The sequence below is a fragment of the Nicotiana tabacum genome, chromosome 11 (genome assembly GCF_000715075.1).
Source record: "Nicotiana tabacum cultivar K326 chromosome 11, ASM71507v2, whole genome shotgun sequence".
Lineage (NCBI taxonomy): Eukaryota > Viridiplantae > Streptophyta > Magnoliopsida > Solanales > Solanaceae > Nicotiana > Nicotiana tabacum.
This window is the reverse complement of record NC_134090.1, coordinates 88,639,467-88,646,348: the sequence shown is the minus strand read 5'-3', so window position 1 is coordinate 88,646,348 and position 6,882 is coordinate 88,639,467. Positions and strand designations below refer to the sequence as shown.

General features: G+C 37.4%; 1 long non-coding RNA gene across 1 annotated transcript; it reads left to right on the top strand.

Moving 5' to 3' along the window:
- Positions 1-1,316: 1,316 nt before the first annotated feature.
- On the top strand, positions 1,317-6,376 carry LOC107822332 (uncharacterized). Its single transcript, XR_001656335.2, has 2 exons — positions 1,317-2,457; positions 6,099-6,376. It is a non-coding gene; the product is annotated as an uncharacterized LOC107822332 (long non-coding RNA).
- The last annotated feature ends 506 nt before the right edge of the window (positions 6,377-6,882 follow it).

Here is a 6,882-nt window from a genome sequence, read left to right as displayed (position 1 = left end):
CTCAGTAAGTATCGAGCCTAACCTCAGTGGAGTAGTGACGAGGTCAGGTCAAGACACCTACTAGGATATAAGATAGACAATATAAAATTTGCACTACAAATATGTAATGGAAAGTGAAGAAACAACTAATACGGAAAGATAACTGCAAGAACTAGTACCAGAAACCAACAATAGATATAACACAATGATCATGTACAGATAACAAGTACTAGAACAAATAAGAAATGGCATAGCAAGACATATTTTCCACCAAAACACCATACAACATGAAACAAATAGCAAGAATCACAACGAGGTACCGCCTCGTGTATAATGAGATCGAAATCGAGGTATCACATTGTATAATTAAGAATCACAACCGAGGTACCGCCTCGTATTCACTTTTCTCAATTTAAATCACAATATTTCCTTATACCGCCACGTGAGCCTTACATTTTAAAATAGGTTTTGAAATAGTTTTTCCCGAAATAGCTACACGCACTTTAGCCCACCTTATAATGCCGCGTGGCTTTACGTAGTTCCCCAAAAAGAAACACGCACATAAGTCTCACCTTATGCCGCTGCATGCACATCAACCCAAGCCTTATACCGCCACATGCACATCAATATCATATCACAATAAATTTTGCATCACAAGAGCCCATATATCACAACTTGCCAACAATATCAATGTGAGCACGTGATTTGCTCGACTAGAAATACTCCTACAAAAATTAAAAAATAGGTTTTCTAAATTATTTTTAGTTTTATAGGATTTTGTAGGATTTTCTTAATTAATTGTTTGTATTTTTGTGCACTTTTAGGCTTTAATTGCATTTAAAATTTAATTGTATAAGTTAATTGCATTTATTAAATAAAAAATCACAAAATGGTCATATTACATTTTATCCTTAGCTTCAAATTAGTAATTTCATTTCATTAGTTTTAAGTTGATTAATTGTTCAAATGTTAGAAATAGTCAATTAAATTTATTTCACAAATTAGATTTGATTTAGGATCTACTTTAGGTTTTTAATTAATTAATTTAGAATTTTTTTTTAAAAATCAAAGAAAAAGGAAAAGAAAGAAAAATTGGCTTGGGTCCCTATTTTTGGCCACCAAAAACAAATTCAGTGGCCCAATTTCCATATCTTTTAATTTAATTTCGCCTCAGCCCAATTAAAACCAAGCCGGCCCAGTTCCCCACTCTACTGAAACGACCATGTTTCACGTCATTTAATCCCAACCGTTGGATCATTTTGATCCTACGGCTCGCAACTCCTCGCCCTTTTCCTTTTTAACTGTCTGAATACCCCCCAAACCCTAAAGATCCTCTCCATTCTCTCATCTCCTCCCAAATTCCTAACCCTAGCTGCCCCCAAACCCTTCACCTCCATAGGCCGGCGGCGCTAGCGTAAACAACCCAAAATCTGCTCAAATTTATCCCCCATAATCCCCAACGCCTACTAAACCTAAATCCATCATCATTCTGTTCAAACAAACACCCATGTTCTCCGAAATTTATATCTAGGAATACATCTCCTCTTCTTTTTTTTTATTTTGGCAGAAATAAAAATTGTGACACAAAGCATTAGCATAAAAAAATTTTGGCCAGTGCTTGCGTCATTATTTCATAGTTAGCCGAAAATTTAGTTTGAGATGTGTATTTTTTCTTCAACAAAGAAAATCATCAGATTCACCCATGAAATGGCAAAATTTTGCAACAATGGCCAAAAATTTGTGTTTGACTAATCATTTTATTTTTTATCTTTTATCTTTTATTATTTATTTTTCATTTTTTGTATTATCATTGTTATTATTATTTTTTATTTTATTTATTTATTCTTTCTTCCTCTTCTTCTTCTTCTTCTTCTTCTTCTTCTTCTTCTTCTTCTTCTTCTTCTTCTTCTTCTTCTACTATTTTTCTTGTCTATAACCAAGCCCATGATAAAGAGCCCAAAAAATGGTGAATGGGCCGTATAACCCAGTTCTTTGTCTTGGGGGGGGGGGGGGGGGTTAATTTTAAAAGGTAAATAGCAGTATTTTTAAGGGTACTTAAGGTATTTAGACTCAAGCAATCTTTCCATAACTGCTTAGGAATATTCTAGGAAAGTGAGGCTTGGGAATGAATAAGCAAATAGTACAAAAATTTAGGTAAAAAACTGTGCAAAAACAGATTTCTTAAGGGGTGGTTTTGAATTTGGAAATTATGAATTGTTGCCATAGAAAGAGTGTTATAAATACACACTATAGGTTAGGAGCAAAGGACACACGACAGAAAACATCACAAAAGCTCACTCAATTTTTTTTCCAGAATTTGAAGCTTCTTCTTTAGCTTTCAAGTTTTTTTTTTCTTTTTTTTTCTGGGATTTATAAGAGGAACAGATTCTTGAAGTTGTGGTTTTGGTTTCTTCTGCTGAATTTTCACTTAATTTCAGGCTAACATTTGGTTTATTTAGCTGATTTGGTCACATTTAGGTATGTTCTTCATCTTGTAATCACCTAGTTTTAAATCAATAAATGCAAATATGAGATTTTAAATATTTTATCCTATTTTAATTAGTTTGTTTGTTTTGTTTATATCCATGATTTCCTATTTGGGTAATGTTTGTTTAGGGACATGTGTTTGAATATTTGCTTCATTTAGTTTAGTATATGAAAAGCTTGAAAAAATAAGCTTTGATGTAGTAAACACATGAGTTTTTCCTAGATTTGTTTCTATTGGTTAAATTTTGTTACATTTTGTTCTGTGTTTCTCTTATCTTCTTTTCCTAAGGAACGAGTACTACCATAAGATTATCTTATTGGAAATTTATATATTTATTTAAGTACTGAAAGCGGCTTATCTTTGGGCTTTCCCCATTCTAGTCGTCTCCTCTTATTATATGAATATAATATTATAATTTTGCAATATTTTTACGCAACAAATTAGTTTATAAACAAGTTTGATGTCAATAGTTGAAAAGCAAAAAGAAAAGAAAAACCTGTACATCTTTACAATTGTTTGTCATTTCTTTTTTTCATGTAGTATATTTATATTACTAATATTCTCGACTAGTTTACTGTTTCACTGTTTATAGTTGACGGATATTTAGTCTAATTGCTTATTTTTAGTTTCAGTTAATTAGCATGCCTTGAATTCCTTGGTTAATTCTTTTGGCATTAAGACATGAGTTTTGCTTCACTGTTGACGTATTTGGAATGGTTGTTTGTATTAAGAATATGGGCTCAAAGCTTAATCAGTAATTAAATTACTTCCTAATTGGGCCATATACTAATATCTTGAAAGATGATTTGGACATTCACTAGAAATGATTGGACTTTAGGAATAAATTTGTACTGATAAGAACGATTGGATTAATTATTGTATTGCTATCCGTTGGGCATACTCCTATATATTTTAAGGCGAATTGAGAGAGCCTTTTGGTAGTCAAGTCCTAAATGGTCCATTAGCCATTAATACATGCCATCTACAAATAAATTCCATAATTTATGGTTGTAATGATCCAACCGGTCGTTTCATGAGTTACCGCTCCGTTTTTCCTATTTCTGCTTCTTTATATGTTGTTTAGCTATATTTCATCACATCGTGTTGGTTAGTTTGGGTTCGGAGTGGTTTTGTAGAGAAATGAGACACTTAGTCTCTTAAGTTGGCCTTTTAGTTGGAAAAGTCAATCAGAAGTTGACTTGTGAGTAAACAATCTCGGAATTTGGTTGTTATGATTCAGATAGTTTAGGGAGGTGATTTAGGACTTATGAGCGTGATCGAAATAGGTTTTCGAGGTCTGGGGTAGATTTAGGCTTGAATTAGCGAAAATGAAATTTTGGCATTTTTCGGTTGGTGGTGGAGATTTTGATATCAGGGTCGGATTGAAATTCTAGAAATTGAAGTAGGTCCATTGTGTCATTTGTGACGTGTGTGCAAAGTTTTAGGTCATTCGGACGAGGTTTGATAGACGTTTTGATCGAAAGCAGAATTTGGAAGTTTTGAAATTTCTTAGGCTTGAATCCGATGATGATTTGATGTTTTGATGTTGTTTTGAGCGTTCCGAAAGTTGGAACAAGTTTGAATGATGTTATGAGTTGTATTGGCATATTTGGTTGAGGTCTCGAGGGCCTCGGGTGTGTTTCGGGTGGTTAAACAGATCCAATTCTTATTTTGAAAGTTGCAGATTTCTTCAGTTCTGTGTTGCAGAGTTTTGTTCTTCGCGTTCGCAAGAGGGTCCTCGCGTTCGTGAAGAGATATTGAGTGAGGTAGGAGAATTGCCCTTCGTGTTTGCGATGTTGGTCCCGCATTCGCGATGTTGGTCCCGCGTCGTAAAGGGTGAGGCTGAGTGTGCATCGCGAACGTGATATAGGTCCCACGTTCACGTAGAGTAGTTGGAGTTGTTGGGTCCCTAGGATTTTGTGCTTCGCGTAGGTATAGTCGCGTTCGCGAAGGCTTGGACGGTTGAAGCATCATGTTTGTGTGGAGTATGTCACGTTCGCGAATGAGGAATAAGTGGTTAATGGATTTTTGTGCTTTGCGAACGCGAGGCTTTGACCGCATTCGCGAAGAAGGAAAATTTCACCTGGGCAGAATGTTTAAATAGCCATTTTTGCAAGTTTTGGTCTATCTTCCACCATTATTGTGTGATTTGAAGCTTTTTGAGAATGATTGAAGAGGGAATCGAAGGGAAACACTTGGAGGTAACATTTTTGAACTCAATACTCGATTCTATGATGATGTCTAACTAATTAGACATGAAATTTGTGGAATCTAAAGCCTAAAATCGGAGAATTAGGGCTTGAAATTGGAGACTATGATTTGAGGATTTGAGGGGTTGATTGGATTTTGATGTATTTAGTATGTATGAACTCGTGAGAGTATAAGGATTCTAGTTTTGTGATTTTTATCGGAATCCGAGACTGGGCCCAAGGGTTAGGTTTGGGCCAATTTCAGGATTTTTGATGTAAATTGATTATTTTCGAGTGGGCTTTGTTCCCTTAGCATATTTTGATGGTAAGAATCTGTTTTGGTTAGATTTGGAGCATCTGAAAGCCGTGTCGAGGGGCAAAGGCATCTCAGGCTAGAGTTTGGACCAGATTGAGATAAGTAATGATTGTAAATGTTGTCTTGAGGGCATGAAATCCTGGATTTCACATCGTTGTGCTACTCTGAGGTGACACACACGCTAGATGATGAGTGTGGGGTCGTGCATCGTTGAGGATTGTGACTTAGTCTGTCCCGTATGACTGGTAAGTCGCGTATTTGATTGAAAACCATTTGATATCATTGTGTTTTGGAAAGTATTACCATGTTTTAGACTGAATGCCATATTTGGGCCTCGTACCAACTGTTTTGGACCCTTAGGGGATTTTTATTACTATTCCTCAATGTTTTGACTTCATATTTGTACTCAGTCATGTTGTATCCTACTGTTTTCATAACTCAACCGTATTTACTCCGTTTTGATATTTTAAATAATATTTTGGGCTGAGCATCATGTTTTACTGATGCCCGAGTAGCTTGAGAGATTTCTGACTGAGTGAGGCCGAGGGCCTGTGTTGTGAGGATTATTATAGGATTGGGTTGCACGCCGCAACATGTGTACCGATTGTGATATATGAGAGGCCGAGGGCCTACTTTTTTATGCCACGATATGGCTTGTGATAGCGCTTGGGCTGTAGGAGCCCCTCCGGAGTATGAACACCCCCAGTGAGCGCGGGTACACAGTGTGAGATGTGATATTGCCCGAGGGGCTATTGTTGTTTCATGTTATTACCTGATGGGTTGATTACGAGTGATTGTAAGGTAGCTCGAGGGGCTGGTTCTATTGATATTTTGCCCGAGGGGCAGTTGTGGTACGTGTTTTTCCCGAGGGGCTGTTACATTTCTATCCTTTTACTCACTGTTTTCATCACTCGTTTGAAACTATTGAAAGATGGTTTAAAAGGTTTTACTAAAATGAGTTGTTTTACGAGTCTTACTGCTTTACTGCATTGTTCTGGACTTATACTATTTGTTGTTGCGCTATGACGTGGTTTACGTGTTTTCTTACTGCTCAGCTGCCTTTACTTTTATTACTTACTAAGTTGGCATACTCACATCACTCCCTGCACCTTGTGCGCATATCCAGGTGTCTCAGGGCGCGATAGTAAGTGCTGATCAGTCTTCCAGCAGGTCTCCAGAGTTGACTAGGTAGCTGCTTGGTGTTCGCAGCCCAGTGCTTCTCCTTCCTATCTTATTCAACTTTGTATTAGTATTTTGTCTTCAGACTATATTGTCCTTTCTTATTCCTAGACGAGTTGTAGCTACTCATGACTGGTGACACCCCGATGTCGGGCTATGTTATGTTTTTGCACTATTTATTTAACTTATATTATGGTATTTTAGCTAATTAATGGCTTTAAATAACTTATTATAAATGTTTGGTTGGCTTTGGGATTTATGCCGGCTGGCCTAGTTTCACGATAAGCGCCATCACGACCGGGTCTATTTTAGGGTCGTGACAAGTTGGTATAAGAGCTTAGGTTACATAGGTCTCATGAGTCATGAGTAGGTTTAGTAGAGTCTCTTGGATCGGTACAGAGACGTTTGTAGTTATCCTCGGGAGGCTGCAGAACCTTTAAGAAAACTTCTATTCTTGAAATTCTTGTCGTGCGAATTTGTTGATCCGAGTACTAAACTTCTGTTATTCTATTCTCTCACAGATGGTGAGGACATGTGCTACCGGTCAGGATGGACGACCACCAGTACCACCAGCTGTGGCCACTAGAGGCCGAGGTCGCGGTAGGGGCAGTGGGGTGTATCCCGCACAGTAGCTAGGGCAGCACCTGCAGATCCACCAACCACCCCAGTTCATGATCAGGTCCCAATTGTGGATGCTCCAGCAGCACCATCTCAGGCACCGGAGCTGTGCC